The following is a 16,674-nucleotide window of genomic DNA, read 5'->3' as shown; positions in this document are numbered from 1 at the left end:
TATAAAACAAGATCCAAGAGCTTGCCCATGGTCTGGAGGAAGAATTTCCTTGGAGGGTAAACTCAAACTGTGAGGCAGAAAAACATTCCAGTCAGCTCTCCAATAAATGAGGGAAAGTATGTTGGTACAATTCTCTCTATATACTTCCAAATGTTTAAAAAGAATGGGCTGGCTGAGTGGTAGGTTCTCAGAGGACCACCTTTGCCATCTGAGGCCAACCAGCCACTCCCTACCCTTTCAGTTTTGCTCTCAGGAGAGAATGAGCCCTTCAGAGCCTTGTGTGATGCCAGCAGTCAGGATTTCCAGATTCCCAAGGGAAATGTGCCCAGATTAGCCTCAGCCCAGAGCATGCTGGGAGTGAGAGAAGCTGGCATGGGGGTTAAGAGCACTGGCTTTGACGCCACAAATACCTGGTGCTTGTTCTTTCTCTGCCATCTCTTGGTTGTGTAATCTTGGCCAAGTTACCTATCCTTCTGGAGCCTTGTCTTTTCATCTTTTTCATGGGGCTGTTTTCATTAGTTTAATACATTTTAATGGGGAACTGCAGTAGACCAGGCACTGTTGTAGGCACTAAAGAAACCACAATAAATAACACAAATTAGCAAGGAAAGGAGGAAGGAAGGAAGGAGGGAGGGAAGGAAAGAAGGAAGGAAGGAAAGGAGGAAGGAAGGAGGGAAGGAAAGGAGGAAGGAAGGAGGGAAGGAAAGAAGGAAGGAAGGAGGGAAGGAAAGAAGGAAGGAAGGAAGGAAAGGAGGAAGGAAGGAGGGAAGGAAGGAGGGAAGGATCGGAGGGAGGGAGGAAAGGGAGGGAGGGAGGGAAGGAGAGAAGGTCTAAGGCAGTGTCTAAAAATGTGGCCTACAATTCAGCAGCAGGGAGTTTGTGAGGAATGCAGAGTCTCAGGCCCCACCGCAGACCTGTTCATCAGAATCTGAGGGTGGGACTCAGGAGTGTGCATGCTCACCAGCTCTTTAAGGGATTCTGACGACCTCCAAATTTTGAGAACTGCAGGTTCAGAGGGAACACAGGAGCCTTTACCACGTGCCCTTGCTCAAGGCAGGGCTCACACATATTATCTGGATCCTCACACCATGGTAAACGTTTTAGTTGTCAGAAGGGACATACCCTCTGAGAATTCAGGACCCGGAACTCAAACCCAATTCCATGACCCTCCAAATGGCCTATTCTCTCCGTTGCCCTCATGCCTTCACATGCCATAAATGCAAATGCACAGCAAAGAGGGGGTGCTCCATTCACCCCGGGGCCCCCAGCACCCTGTGAATTGTGTGTCCTGTCTCCAAGGTGTCAGCGCCCTGCGGCATCCTCATGGCGGCCGCAGAAGCTTCATTCCCTCCTTGGAGATGATGGGATACACAACGAGACAGTAGCTTGCCCACCTAAAGTCAACTTTTTGCTTCTGAGAATTTTTGTTTAAACCAAAGAGAATATGACTTGGAAACAAATCATTCCCTCGTCTGAGCCTTCAGAGGTCTGTGGATTCTTTGCAGACTCTGGAGCGTGCACGTCTATTAGTGACATTGGATGATGGCCCATGTGCTTCCCGTATCCTCCTGCGTCCCGAAGCGGCCCACGGTCCTGCAGGCCTATTCAGTTTGTGCAGTGGAGGGGACACAGTTCCCGGGGTTAAGAGCTGGCAGTGGGGCGCGCAGGAGCCCAGCCACCCCCGCCGGGATGACCATTCAGAGCTCCGTGTGGGTCTCTTTTGTGCGGTGGGTGAGGCTTCCCACCATGGGTTCCGGTGACTTGGAATGCCAAGGGCCTAAACTTAATTAACTTCTCCGGGCTGGGACTCTTCCATCTCAGCCCGCATCCTGCTTCGTGGGGCGGCAGGACGAAAGTGCCCCCTGCACAAACAGAAGGCCAGGGACCTTAGTGGGAGCGTTGGCAAATACAACAGGGCCAGTGGCATCCTCATTAAACTCTGATTAGCAAGTGGACTTGATCCAGGCTAAATCAGAGCTGAATGAGATTTCTTTCTTTCTTCTTCTTTTTCTGCTGCCAGTTGATCAGATGTAGGCAATTAAGAAGCCCCACACCTCCAGCCCTTGTATTTTTTTGAAGCAGGGAGCCCATACCAGTCAAGCCATAAAGAGACTATTGTCCTAAGAACAATATTCCCCACTAATCTCACTTCTGGCAATTTACTTTTTTTTTTCCCAAGCAGATTTAGAAACTTAAAAAAAAAAAAATCCTTGAAAGAGTACAGTGGGGGGAGGAATACTCCACGGTATCTAATCCCATCGCAAAGTGGGAGTTTTCTTGTTCCATTCAGCTTTTCTTTGAATGAGCACGGGATAAATAAACTTCTGCTGCATCACCACATTGATGCGGGGACCGTGAGGGTCCAATTATGCATATGGGGGCGTGTGCATTCTGGTTTGCAAATCAAACACAAAGAAGGCAGCACAAGTGCCCCCTTGTAATCAGTTCTCACTACAAATTTACAAACCTGTGAGGTGAGATGGCCTTTTGTTAAGTGTTTAAAAGCAATTATTACCTTTCTTTAATTTTCTGGTGGTAATTAGGCTCCTGAATCTAGTCCAACCTGGTCTGTGCCTTGAAGGCTTCTTGCTCCTCCCTGTGGTCTGCACGGGTGAGGGGCAGGGGGTCCTTGGAGCCAGGCTTGAAGGATTCCTGAGAACTCCAGAACTTTTCCAGCCTGAGGGCCAAGAAGTCTGACAGGCGGACGCTGCGAAGCTGTGTCCTTTTTGCCTTGAAAAAGAGAAGATAAAAGACGATGGTGAAGAGAAGAATTCAGGGAGGGCAAAAGGAAAGACACAGGGTGGAGGGGAAATAAGGCAACAGAAACTTGAGAAGGGGAAACAAGACAGGGGGGATTATCTAAAAATGAGACAAGAAAGGACAGTCACCTCAGCACTGTTACTCTGTTCACACTTTTATATTCACTTGCAGGATTCCCGTTAATGAGCCCGGCTACTCCAGGCACCCATGCCTCAATGCATTCGGGTTCTTGCAATGAATGAAGAAGCTGAGGCTCTGCAAATAAAAGCCAAAGGGGAAAGGAAACAAGAGGATCCAAAAGCCCTGCGAAAAGCTAACCAAAAAGCTACACCTTGCACCATGCCCCAAAGGTCATCCAAGTTGGCAGACAAGAGAGCCCCCAGAAAGAACTGCCTACAGCTCTGCCTACCCAGACCCTGCGTGGAAGCCAGGCCAGGAATTCCATTGCTCCCGTCACGTGCTGTGACAGTACAGAACATGGCCCCATTCCTAATAGCTGGATCCATGCCCACAGAGGCCAGAGTTGACATCCTGTGGGTCTCTTGTAAGGACAAACTATTTTTCGATTGTTGAGTTACTGAGAATTGGGATGACTGAGCCTATCTGGGTGAGGGTGGGGTCAATTGTAAGGGAGCTGGCAGGGAAACCTGGCTGGAGTCAGAAGCAATCCCTGTCACTATGCACTGAGCCAGAGGACAAAGGATGCACAGTGAGCCATCTCACTACTGTCCGGGGGAATCCAAAGCAGAGGGGCAGTTTCAACACCAGGAATAAACCAGAGGTGGGAGTGGTCACCTGCTCTGTTTTCTCCTCAGGTACAACATTTCCTCCCAAGATGAAAGGGAAGAGCCTCTCCCCTTTCACAATGTAGAGTTTTGAGTCATCCTGATCTCACTTCAGGCCCTGGCCCGGTATCTACAGCTCCCCAGTCTCTCAGAGACTTAGTTTTTCATACCTGTACAATGAAGGGAATCCCTCCTGGAGAGGATAAAATAAAGTATGTAAATCACTGAACACATTATCTATGACAGACCCTCCATATATGATCGAATCAGAAAAGTAGTCCAGTAAATGATTAATATCTGTTGATTATGTTTAAGAGACTGGGTTAAAAAGAGAAGCAAGTACCATTTCCAAGAAAACAGCCATGTGGTTGAGAAAATAGATTAAAAGAGAGAACTAACTGTATGAAAGCATTGCTCTGAAACACAGTAACCGGGTTGCGCACGGAGCGCTAGTAACGTGACTTGCGTCCCGCCTCCACTGAGAGTCAGCTATGTGATGGGAGCTGTAAATATGAACATGCACCTCATCCAAAAAACTTACCATTTGGGGCCACGAAAGCAGTGTAGCTAACCCACCAGGCCGAATGTGATAATAGGCAAAAGAGTTGCATAAAGAAACACAGGAGCGCATTGAGGAAGGAGAGATTAGTTCCAGAGAGCAGGATTAGGAGAGGCTTTAGGTTGGAGCAGACATTAAACCAAGAAGTGAAGATAGGTAAAAATAAGAAAGGTGTGCGGGCAGGAGGGAGCAGAGTACATGCAGGAAAGGCAGGTACGCCTGAGTGATGGGGAGTGGAGCCGCCCGCTGGGCGCCAAGCTGTGCGTGGGGGTTAGGTGGCAGGAGCGCTCACTGGCCAGGGTGGGTTGGACCTTGATTTTGTCTGCAGGGGACGGAGCGGAATGGTTTGACTAACGTCGCCCCAGGAGCTGGGGTGTGGATTGGAGGTGGAGACAGACCAAAGGCCTTTGCAACGAGAGAGGAAGGCGGCCTGAGGAAGGGTGGTGTGAATGCACATGAGGGGTGCGGAGGTGGACACACTGGGGAGCTGCCTCGCGGAGGACTGGCGATGTGGGGAATGGGGGGGCGATGTGGGGAATGGGGGGGCGATGTGGGGAATGGGGGGGCGATGTGGGGAATGGGGGGGCGAGGTGGCGGGAGGAGCGGCAGAGAACACTGGAATCTGCGCCTGGGGAATCAGAAGAGCTGGAAGACCACGCGCACTGAAAGAGGACAGGAGTTGGGAAGGTTGATGCCTTCCCCTCGGGACCTCCTAATGCTGGCATGACGGCGTTTCAGCCAGGCAGTTGTCAAGCGGGGCTGCCGCAGGTTCGGCTTTCATCTTACCACGGATGTAGTTTGAGAGCCGAGCTATTTGGGGTCAGAGTGCAGGAAACAGGAATGTGACTGCGTCTTCCACGCAAAGGGAATTCAACGCAGGGAATTAGAGACATGGCGGAAGCCCAGAGAAGCCAAACAGGAGATGTTAAGGCACCCCAGAAATGAGAACAAGAGGAAGGTGATATTTCCTCTGAGGTTGAAGGGACGGTGAGTGGAGGAGAAGTCACCAGAGCGCCAGAGCTTGAGCCACCTTGCAGGAGCCACTGAGGAGCTGGAAGCAGAGCAAGAGGCTCTTCTACGGGAGGTGGCATGATGGAGGAGGGGACATGGCAGAGACCCAGTACACAACACAGAGGGCACTCCTCATCCTTCCACGCTCGAGCGGTGGGCTGCTGAGCCAGAACAGGCATCCTGGGGGGAGGAAAGGCCAGGTGTGATGGTGCCTTGGAGAAGAGACGGAAGGAAAGCAAACACTAGAAGCAGTGGTATCCCAGGGCTGGGGGAAACTGAGGAAAGAGCAGAGAGGAAGTGCCTATGAGTTCTTGACCTCCCTGCCCCACGTGGACAATGGCGGGTCGGGGAGAGAAAATGAGCCCACGGCTAGCTTCCCACTCGGGGCGGGCCTCTGAAAAGCAGTGCCCAGCGACCTCCGGAGCAGGGAAGATGGGAGGGCGGCCCTGACCCCCACTCAGGGCTGCGTGAGGCCTGCACGGTCCTCGGGCCCTGACACAATACAGTGGCCGTGTCCTTACTTCGCCACTGGACTACTTACCACTGAGGGACTCTGCCCCCATTGGGTCACCACTACCCCCTCCTACAAGATCATCGGGGGGCTGTAGTGCCTCAGTAAGGCTCTTCTCTCACGCTTTCCTTTTACTTCTTTAAAAAATCTACTGATCAGGGTGCCTGGGTGGCTCAGTCCTTAAGCGTCTGCCTTCAGCTCAGGTCATGATCCCAGGGTCCTGGGATCGAGTCCCGCATTGGGTTCCCCGCTCCGCGGGAAGCCTGCTTCTCCCTCTCCCACTCCCCCTGCTTGTGTTCCTGCTTTCACTGTCTCTCTCTCTCTGTCAAATAAATAAAATCTTTAAAAAAATTTTTTAAATTAAAAAATTAAAATTTAAAAATCTACTGATCAGAGTGCCTGGGTGGCCCAGTCGGTTAAGCAACCAACTCTTGATTTCAGCTCAGGTCGTGATCTCAAGGTCCTGGGATCAAGCCCTGCTTAGAGCTCTGCCCTCAGCAGGGAGTCTGCTTGAGGATTCCCTCTCCCTCTCCCTCTGCCCCTCCCCCAGCCCGTGCACACGCTCTCTCTCTCTCAAATAAATAAAGAAATCTTAAAAAAAAAAAAATCTACTGATCACAAGTGCTCTCATTAAAGCTTTTCCAGAGATATCCATTGAAGGGGACAAAGGAGCCCCTGGAAATATAAGGATATTAAAATATCATACCCAGGGGAGACCTCAAAAAAAAAAAAACAGATCTCATCTGTTCCAGTGTTTTCCAAATATTTTGGGTCTTAAGCATCACCTGGGCCTTTATTAGAATTATAGAAGAAAACCAATAAAATGCACCAAAACCATAAAAAACAATTCTAGATTCTTAGGCCTCATCTTAGATCTACTGAAGCAGAACCTCCAGGTGATTCATAAGGGGGCACTGATTTAACCCAGGCTCTTCACCTCCAAGACGAGTTCCAGAAAGGTGAGTTGCCAAGAATTCAGTCTCAGGGGAACATGGGATGAGTTTGCCTTCCAACACAATTTCCTGGGGGAGGAAAATGTTCTGGGTAAATCCATATATTGACCAAGCAAAGTTTTCATGTTTTTTTCTCAAGCTTGATTTTCACTAATAAATCTATTCACTACAACAAAAATGAGCGATCTTTTTTTTTTAAGATTTTTTATTTATTTATTTCTGCGAGAGAGCAAGAGAGCGAGACAGAGTGAGCACGAGCGGGGGGAGGGGCAGAGGGAGATGCAGACTCCCCGCAGAACAGGGGACCCTAAGATCATGACCTGAGCTGAAGGCAGACGCTTAACTGCCTGAGCCACCCAGGCAGGCGCCCGAGCAATTTTTCAAATACCTTTCTGTGTGTACTTTAGAAAGCAGGTTTGGCATGTATCTGTATTTGTCTATGTGTATGTATGTGTATGTATGTGTGTACGCTTATATGTGTGGGTATAAATACGCATGGATCTGTATGTGTGTATGAATATGTATCTGTATATGAATATGGGCATGGATATATATATAATGTATCCGTATAAACCCAGGGCCCAGAACCATCAGGTGAGGACCAAATGTGTGATGAATGAGTGAGTGAGCGACATTATCCCAGGATCTGGTCAGGCAGCTGGTTTTCTCAACCAGCAGGTTATGGCCACAGATACTTTCAGCCCAGAAGCAAGTCTTTCACTTTGAAGACCCTAAATCGGTAAGGGCAGGAGCGTGGATTTGCTGTGCTTTCCAAACCTGCCATGTTCAGGGCAGGATTTCTTTTGTAAAAGACTGTGAATGGTTCTTTTACCGGCATTTTCTGAGTGTGGAAGTGTTAGCAAGAGATTGTAGAGTTAATTAGCCAACCCCACCTCCCTCCGTCCTGTTTGCCCAGCTCATTCAAACACATAAATGCCACTACAAACAACCACTAAATCTACAGAGGCTTGTTCTGGCTGTCAAACACAGCCGTAAAAATAATATGCCCTCCAGCAGGGGAGGGGAAAGAGAAGATGGCAAAGCACTCACTAATTTTCAACAATCCCTCTTTAGAGACATAATCTTCAAATAAATATTTAACTTGCTCTGTCTTCAGTCTTAGATTATTTACAAATCAGGCTTTAAAGGCGATTTTAAATGATCCTTCCCTGAGCTATTTGCACACCTAGAGTCGCCCGGGGGAGGAATGAGCCTTCCCAGGGGCCGGGGCTGGCCGCCCCTTGCAACCCTACATGGCCTGCGAGGCGGGAAAGCAGGAGGCTCCAGACCACAGGCAGCCACGTACCCCCAGTTTCCAGTGCCCTCGTGCCTCTGTGAAGTGAAGCCTGCCCACCTCCAGAAAGTTCTCATTCAGGGCCCTTGTGGGGACAATAGTCAAGCACTAAGGGAAACTTAAGTGACAGAACCAGAAATCTGTCCTCAGGAGGCCCCTGGCACCAACTGAGACACGGGCGGGGCGGGGGGAAAGGTTCAAAGGGCAGGTCTCAAATCTCAAGATCACCAGGGGGAAGCTCCCAGCCAACACGATTCTATCTCTCAAGCCCTGCTTCCCAAGGCTGCACAGAGTGCAGTGGAAAGTGTGTGAATCACGTAGATGAACTGCTTCAACAAACAATACCACACACAGCAGAAGTTTATTCTCATTTGTATGAAGTTCTACTGGTGTTCCTGGTCGGTGGGCAGGAACTCTTCCACCCAGTAATTCTGGACACGGGCCCTTCCTTTTTGCGGCTCTACCATTCCCAAGGGTCTCCGAGTCTTCGAAGGGCTATGTCTTCTGCATCTGACCAGCAGTCAGGGAGGAGACAGAGGGAGTGAGGAATGGAGCAGAAGACTTTATGGACCAAGCAGCTCTGTGAACACCTTTGGGCCCTGCACCGTGGGAAACTCGAGGGGAAAGGCTTGGTGCCTCCCTAGGGAACCAAAGACAAGCCCACGCCAAGTGTATGGACTCTGTGTAAGTCTGTACATTGGGTCTTAACCTGACCTTCATACTATTTCCCATGCACCACAAAGGCTCTTTCTATTTATTTGCTTTATTCCTTTGTAGTGTCACAGTAAGCTACTCCAATTTATTTTAGCATAGGAGGAAATGACTAAATAAAATGTAATAACGAGTCATGTTTCAAGAGGGGGGGAAATGCCCACTGAGGTAGCTACCGTTAAAAACAAACAGACAAACAGAACAACAACAAAGCAGAGCAGAATTTACAGGAACTCTTGTGAACTTTTTCCTTGTTTGAGACAACACTCACGCGTGGATGGCTCTCTCCAGGTTGGCCTGGCCATGGCCGCTCCAGCATGGGAAACCCAGCCTCAACTCTGCCTCCATTCCAGAGACTGGTCCAGACAGAAGAATCCGGAACTCTGGCCTGTCTTTCCATAGTCTTGCTGCAGGTTGTGTCCTTCCATGAGTCTGAGTGGATTCTGAACCACAGGCCGAGGCTAGACAGGGGCCATCTTAAGGTGGGCCGGACCCGCTCCCACCCCAGCTTGGGCACCATCTTGTGCTTCCTGGCCTCCAGCTGCTCAGGGTCCACACAAGCACCAGCAGACACCCACAGACTACACATCCCACCCAGTGAGAGTTAAATTCTAACTAGGAAAAACTGGTGGGGAGGGAGAGGGAGCAATAAATCTCATCTCGGGGGAGAAAATGAATACTTCTTAGGATAGTTCTGGAATATTAACTGCCATCTTCCTGAGGCGGGAGGAAAGCAAGGAAGGATGACAGGCCTCTTGAACCACATCGTAGGACACATACTCATGTGCTTCTTTTGATATTCCTGACTGTTAACAATAATTTCTTTCATCAGGGAAACATTTCATCTTTAAAAAGCTGGATGTCCAGGAATGTAATTTTTTGAAAACAACGTGGAGACAATCTGTAAGCCGCACATACTTAACTCTACGAGCCCTCTTCCCACAAATAAAGTCCTACACTGAATGTGCCTTCCTCCTCTCCCAAACATAGGATTCTTTTGGAATTGGAATGATAAACTCAAATTTTTCTACCCTATCTCCGTCCCTCATTATTGTCACATTTCACATAAAACAATGACTAGGAGATGGTAAAAGTAATTCATACATCTGCGTATGCATTAACTACTGAGACCTGCAAGCGCACAGATAGATGAACCTATGCATATATATTTGTATCTCAGACAGTTCCCGAATTACATATTCGCATCTCATCTGCATGACAACGCATGAAATAAGCATGGCAGAAATTTCTCCCGTGTCACAGTCGAGGAAACTAGAATCAGCCGGGTGAATGAGGTCGTAGGGAGCCAGGCTCCGCAAAGCAGGCCCCAGACACGTCTCTGATAACGGGAGTGGGGAGTGACGGCCCCTAACCGGCCTCCTCCAGCGCTTTGCGCCCTGTGTCTGTTCACCCACACATCCACATCCACACTTGGAGTGTGAGCCACTCTTATCTCCTAGTCATGGCTTTGCAAGAGTAGCAAGAAAGAGGCCAGAGCCCACAGCCGGTGAGCTGGGACCTTCCCCGCACCGAGGGCGGGTTAAAAGCTGCAGGAGGCGTGCCAGAGTAGATGACACCCATCACGGCGCGGTCCGGTGGCTCTGGAGCTGTGTCTGATGCCCCTCTGACACCGGAGCTGCACCCACGCTGGGCACCGTGAAGCACGGAGCTAGGACGTCCGCCCTGCGCCCACCACCCCTAGCTGCCCCGGGGCTGATGCTCCTCTCGGCTCAGGCCGAAGCAGCCTGATCCCCGCGCTTCTGCCACGTCTGCGCAAGTGAGTTCGTCCAGCCTGGTGGAAAACTGCACCCCTAACCTTTGCAAAGCAGAAAAAAAAAAAAAAATCAGTGCTCTTGACAGAAATCCGGGCACGTTTATACCATCAGAATCATCTGATACATTCAAGTCCTGTTGTTTTTACTAACGTTATTGCTACCTTGTTTCTCCAGGCGTGACTCTTCTTTTAAGAAAACAGTCTACTCCCTGTACCTGGAGCACAAATGAACAGTGACGGGTGAGACATAAAATCTAGGATCCAAGGTACCGCTTTGGCTGTAACCCGGTGGCCGGGGCCTCAGTGGCCTTTGTCACCGCTGTTCCAAATACAGAGGGAAAGTATTTAATGTTCCCGATGTCAAGGAAAGAACGCTGTAAAAAATGTTACATGACTTAAAGCAAACATATATAAAGTGTATTCCTGAGGGAGAGGAAGAAAGGATGTACAAAACAGAAGGAAATTAGGATTGGAAATTAGGCTTTCTCCCCGGAGCATTCAGAGAACTTTAAAGACCACTGTGTCTTAACCGATTCTCACGCTAGCTCTCCCCCAGCCCTTTCTGCAGTGGAGTTGCCAACATTGAGAGGGGACGTCAGCCCCCTTGTGGAATGCGGGTAACCTTCGGAAGGTCTAGGACGGCAGAAGATTATTTCCAAGGCAAAACAAAGACAATGAAATAGTCTTGCGGCGACATACTGATTGTTTATACACTGAGCCGGTGACTGCACTGAAACCACAGAAGCACGGACTACCCTCGTTGGCCCTCGTCACACTCTGTTATGGGCTGAATTGTGTTCCCCCCAAAAACCATATGTTGAGGACTTAACCCCAATGTCTCAGAATGTGACTGTATTTGGAGACCAGGCCTTTAAAGACATGGGATTAAGTTAAAAATGAGGACTGGTAGGCTGGGCCCTGATCTCATCTGGTGTCCTCCTAAGAAGGGGAAACTTGAACACACGAACATCAGGCATGCGCACAGAGGGAGACCAGTGGGGGCACAGTGGAAAGGAGGCCACCTCCAAGCCAAGGAGAGAAGCCTCTTGAGAAACCATCCCTGTCGACATCATGATCTTGGACATCTGGCCTCCAGAACTGGGAGACATAAACTTCTGTTTTTCTGTTTTTGTTCTTGTTGTTTTATATGTTTCTGTTTTTTAAGTCCCCATCTGTGGTACTTGTTATGGCAACCCAGGCAGACTCATACACACCCGTTAAGCCTCAGAGCGGAACAAGGGAAAGCCTTTGGCCTTGGAATGAGGAGGCTTGTGTTCAGGTGGGGCTTTGTCGCTAAGTCATGTGCCCAGAAAAGTCGGAGTTTTGAGCATCACTCTCTTCCTGTGCAAAGTGTGAGGGTCAATGGGGACAGTGAGAGGTCCCTCCTCCCCACATTCCATGACTTCAACCGCCCCCCCACCTGCCCCCATCCATTAGCAGGACTCCCCACCCAGCCCTCAACTGCGGGGGTCCCACAGCAGCAAGCCTCGCTCAGTGACCCCGCAAACTATGAGCACACTGTTGCCTCGGACGTGAGACACGGGGGGGAAGGATCTGCGTTAATTCCTGGCAGGAATTAATGAGTTGGGAAGCCATGGTGTGGGTTTTGTCATTCTCCCTAATTGGCTCTTGTTGAGGCCAGGGACGCCTTTGCCTGGAGACCTTTGCAATTCTGACTGCTCAGGTGTGCAGCCCGCCCCTCACCCTCACCCTTCTTCCCACACACGCCTCTCTCTGAGGGCTTGCTAAGGCTTGCATGGCTGCCAGACTCCCACCCAATAACCAATTAAGTATACCAGGCAAGGTCTGCCTGTGCCTGATGGGGGAAGCCCTCACTTGCTAAGGGACTTAAATCACTTGACATATGCGTGCCAATTTTCCCCTCCATATCACTTGTACTGATTAGCCTTTTCTTTTTCCTTTTCTCAAGAAAATGACTGCAACTCATTATTTTTAAAGAAGCCTTGATGGGATTTGGCTCAGATACAAAACAAAAATCCAACCAATGGTGAAGAGCACAGATTGTTCGGAAGGATAAAAGGCAGAGGCACCCAAGACCACCTAAGTAAAGGTCCATTGAAATTGCTTGGCGTGCCCGCTCCAGCACCACCACACGTGGCCTCGCTCATTTCCATGCACCTACAGCAAGTTGGGCACATGAGTCCAAAGTCCCCTGATTGTCTGAGAAGCTGCTGCCCCCCCAGCCCCGTCTTCTTTTCTTTTCTGTTCTTATTTGCTAATTAACAGCAGCAACCTTAGTGTGTCCTATATGTAGCAAGGGGAAAAACCAACAGGGACACTGCAAAGTGATAGTGTGGTGACATCTTCACATTATCTTAAATGGCATTTTTTTTCAACCTTAAGTCTCTTGAATTATAGGAGATGGAAAATGACCAGAGAAAAAAAGAGTTTTTGAATACAGAGAAAACTGCCAAGTAGCATGTAGTCTGTAAGTTCCTCCTGTTTCAATCTGAAACTAGGTCACTGAATTTAAGCTTCTCCCACAGGCTTTTCTAAGGTCATATGTAAACAGAATTCTTGTTTGGAGGAGGGGCTCAAAAGATGTGTGAAGAGAATTGTATAAATCCATGCAATCACAAATAGGAAGAGAAATAGCTAGAATAGGATGTAGTCACATAGTACTGAGTCTTAAAAGCAGAACATCTCTGTGTTTTAGAAAACTGGACTTTGTGCAATTGGAGGAAGAAAGTGAAGATTCCAATATTATTAAGAGCTTTGATGCGGGTCAGATGTGGGCCGCACACCATATAGGGGAGGCAAGGGAACACATGGCAGTGGAATACAGGACCAGAACACAGAGGAGAGTTATGACCAGACATGTTGTTGTCCTCTCCCGGAGGAGATGTCACCATCCCTGAGATAGCACCCCCCAGGAGTCACACAGGTATATGATGAGCTGCTCCTCTCTAGATTTGAACTTTAGTCCCCTTCAGTGGGTCACTGTGGAGCTTCCTGGGCAGCTCTGATGTGATCCACACTAGCTGAGAGTAATGTGTGCAGGTGGGAAGCAGCCATCCCCTTGGTGCTTTATAAACAGATTAATAAAGATAGAGTTAAGATTACTCTTGAGTATTTTGGTTTTTTAGATATTATTGGAAATGGGATTGTTTTCTTAATTTCCTTTTTGGAGAGTTGGTTGTTAATGTATTAAATGCAACTGATTTTTTTGTTGTTGTTGATTTTGTAGTCTTTAATTTTGTCAAATTCATTCATTGGTTCTAACAGTTTTTGGTGGAGTCATTAAGGTTTTCTACATATAAGATCGTGTCATCTGCAAATGAAGATCATTTTACTTCTTCCTTTCTGATTTGAATGCCTTTTATTTCTTTTCTTGCCTGATTGCTCTGGCTAGGACTGCTTGTGCTTCTTGAATAGGAGTGGTGGGAGTGCTTTAGGTAGTGTGAACATTTTAATAGTATTAATTCTTCCAATCCGTGAACATGGAATGTACTATGATGTGAATGTTTGTGTCTGCCCCAAATTTATACGTTAAAATTCTAACCTTCAAGGTCATGGCATTAGGAGATAGGGTTTTGGGAGGTGATTAGGTCATGCAGATACAGTTCTCATGAATAGGATTAATGCCTTTATAAAAGAGGTCCCAGAGAGTTAGATCACTCATTCCACCATGAGGATCCAGTGAAAAGTCAGCAGTATATAACCCAAAAGAGGGTCTTCTCCAGAACTCAACTATGCTAGCAACTTGATCTTGGACTTCTAGCATCCAGAACTATGAGAAATAAATTTCTGTTGTTTATAACCTACCTGTCTGTAGTATTTTGTGATAGCAGCCCAAATGTATGAAGGCAGGTTTTCTTTCCATTTATTTGTGTCTGCTTTAATTTCTTTTATTAGGGTTTTATAGTTTTCAGTGTGCGTGTCTTTCACCTCCTTTCTTTGTTCCTCAGTAGAAAAAGAGACAGAAGACTCAAATAAATCAAATTAGAAACAAAAAAGGAGACATTAACCTGATGCCACAAGATACAAAGGATCATAAGATAATACTCTGAACATTTATATACCAACAAATTGGATAACGTAGAAGAAATGGATAAATTTCTAAAAACATACAAGCTACCAAGACCCATAGTTACTGATAGCTTTGAAGCAGGGGAGTGATGTGAACAATACCAAGAAACCTGTTTTAAAAGATGGATGTGGCAGGGCGCCTGGGTGGCTCATTCAGTTAAGCATCTGACTTTGGGTTTCAGCTCAGTTCATGATCTCAGGGTCCTGAGATTGAGCCTTGCATCAGGTTCCGCGCTCAGCACAGAGTCTGCTTGTCCCTCTCCCTCTGCTCCTCCTCCCCACTCACTCTCTGTCTCTCTCTGTGTGTGTCTCTTTCTCTCTCTAAAATAATAAAACAAATAAAATCTTTTAAAAAATAAATAAAATAAAATAAAATAAAATAAAATGCTTTTGTACAAGGGAAACTATCAACAGACTGAAAGGGCAACCTATATACTGGGAGAAAATGTTTGTAAGCCATCCATCTGTTAAGGAATTGATATCCAAAACCTAGAGAACATTATGCTAAATGAAATAAGCAAGTCACAGAAGGACAAATATTGTATGATTCCACTTACACGAGGTATCTAAAATAGTCAAACTCAGGACCATTTGTTACGCAGTTGAATCTTCCTGATTATGTGAGGAATGTCTAAATCAGTTTTACGGTTTAGAAAACTGGCACTAAAGAAGTTAGGTAGCAAGCAAGTCTGTCCATAACTGGCAGGCTCTGAGTCACTGCAGAGACCCAGGTGTGGCTTTGCCTGGGCTTCTCGCAACTCCAAGAGTGGCATTCCAAGGCTCAGGAACGCCATGGTGCCTCCTAGTCTGATGATAAATTGAGACCCACTGGATAGCGACATTCTGATAGGCCATCAACATCTTTCCCTCCAGCTCCGGTTCATCTCTCCGGGACAAGCTGAGAATGTAGCTCACTTAGGAATTCTTCCTGATTAACTCTGTCCTGTGCCACCCCAGCAAGCACTCTGTCGAATGCCCAGTTAAGTCCTCCTTCAGCTCTGCTCTATGCTTATTTCTAACATAACCCTTCTAGTCTGTGAACATTTGGAGTGTCCGTCTCTCACAATAGACTATAAGCTTTCTGAGGGGATAGACTCCTCATTTACCCCAGGGCTTGGCACGCAGTAAATGTCCCCATGTTTGTTGAATCCCCCGGTTAGTTATTAAAGATCACTCAGCCACAATTAGTGCCCCAGCCCCTTCCATGGGTCTCACTAAATGGCATTGAGTTTACAAAGCATAAAGAGCTTTCTTGATGAGGAAAGATGGATAGGAATGACTACATTAAAATGTAAAACTTCTAGATGGCAAGAGACACATAAACAAAATTTACAAGGCAAGTGGCCAACTGAAAGAAAATATTTACATAGAAAACAAAAGATTAAATCCTTACTATATAAAGAATTCCTATAAACTAATATTAAAGATGCATAGCACAATACGACAGGGGAAATTATAAATGGACAATTCACAGAAGAACAAATGCAAATGGCTAAACTACAAAAAGATGTTTAACATGACTCATAACTAAAGAAATGACTGTCAACATAGCAAAAATGCTAAAGGTGGTGTTTACTCAGTTGGAACACTGGCGTAAAGAAACATACCTTCACACAGCACAGGTATCAGGGTAAATCACTATGACCTTCCAAACAATATTTGCCAATATTCTTCAAAATTTCAAATGGACATCTCCTTAAATTCCATGATTCCACTTTTAGCAGCACTTACTAAGGAAATATGTCATGTGTAACTCAAGTTGTATGGAGAAATATATTTTCTGCAGTATTATTTATAATGGCAAAATTATAGCAAAGAACTAAATATTAACCACAGTCAAAAAGTAAAATAAATTTTATAACATTCTTAACTATGAATCTATTTCTTGAGGTCATTCTAGATGTGTTAATATATCTATGCCGTATAGCTGAAAAAAGATAGGTTGCCAAACAATACAATAGTCAATTGATTTTGTTTGAAAAAGAATGCATATTTGTAGAGATTTGCATAAGCACTCCAAAAAGTTCTAATGATACCCCCAAGCTGTTAACGGTATTTATTTCTGGGACTGGAAATGGAGTGAGCAAGAAAAAACTTTTCCTTCTAACTCTCTATTTGTCTGTACGTTCAGGTAAATGTGTTACAAATTTGTGGGGCGCCTGGGTGGCTCAGTTGGTTAGACATCTGACTCTTGATTTCAGCTCAGGTCATGAGCTCAGGGTTGTGGGATCGAGCCCCACGTTGGGCTCAGCGGGGAATCTGCTTG

General features: G+C 47.0%; 1 long non-coding RNA gene across 1 annotated transcript in view; it reads right to left on the bottom strand.

The window, feature by feature from the left end:
• Window positions 1–524: 524 nt before the first annotated feature.
• LOC118525078 (uncharacterized) overlaps window positions 525–16,674 on the bottom strand; it is a 50,941-nt gene continuing 34,791 nt past the window's right edge. Inside the window, exons 2-3 of the long non-coding RNA XR_013443733.1 lie at window positions 2,516–2,730; window positions 525–570 (exon numbers count right to left, since the gene is read on the bottom strand). This is a non-coding gene — a long non-coding RNA (uncharacterized LOC118525078). The remainder of the gene's footprint in view (window positions 571–2,515; window positions 2,731–16,674) is intronic.

Source organism: Halichoerus grypus, chromosome 14 (assembly GCF_964656455.1).
Source record: "Halichoerus grypus chromosome 14, mHalGry1.hap1.1, whole genome shotgun sequence".
In the NCBI taxonomy this organism is placed as follows: domain Eukaryota; kingdom Metazoa; phylum Chordata; class Mammalia; order Carnivora; family Phocidae; genus Halichoerus; species Halichoerus grypus.
This window is presented reverse-complemented; position numbering and strand designations above follow the sequence as displayed.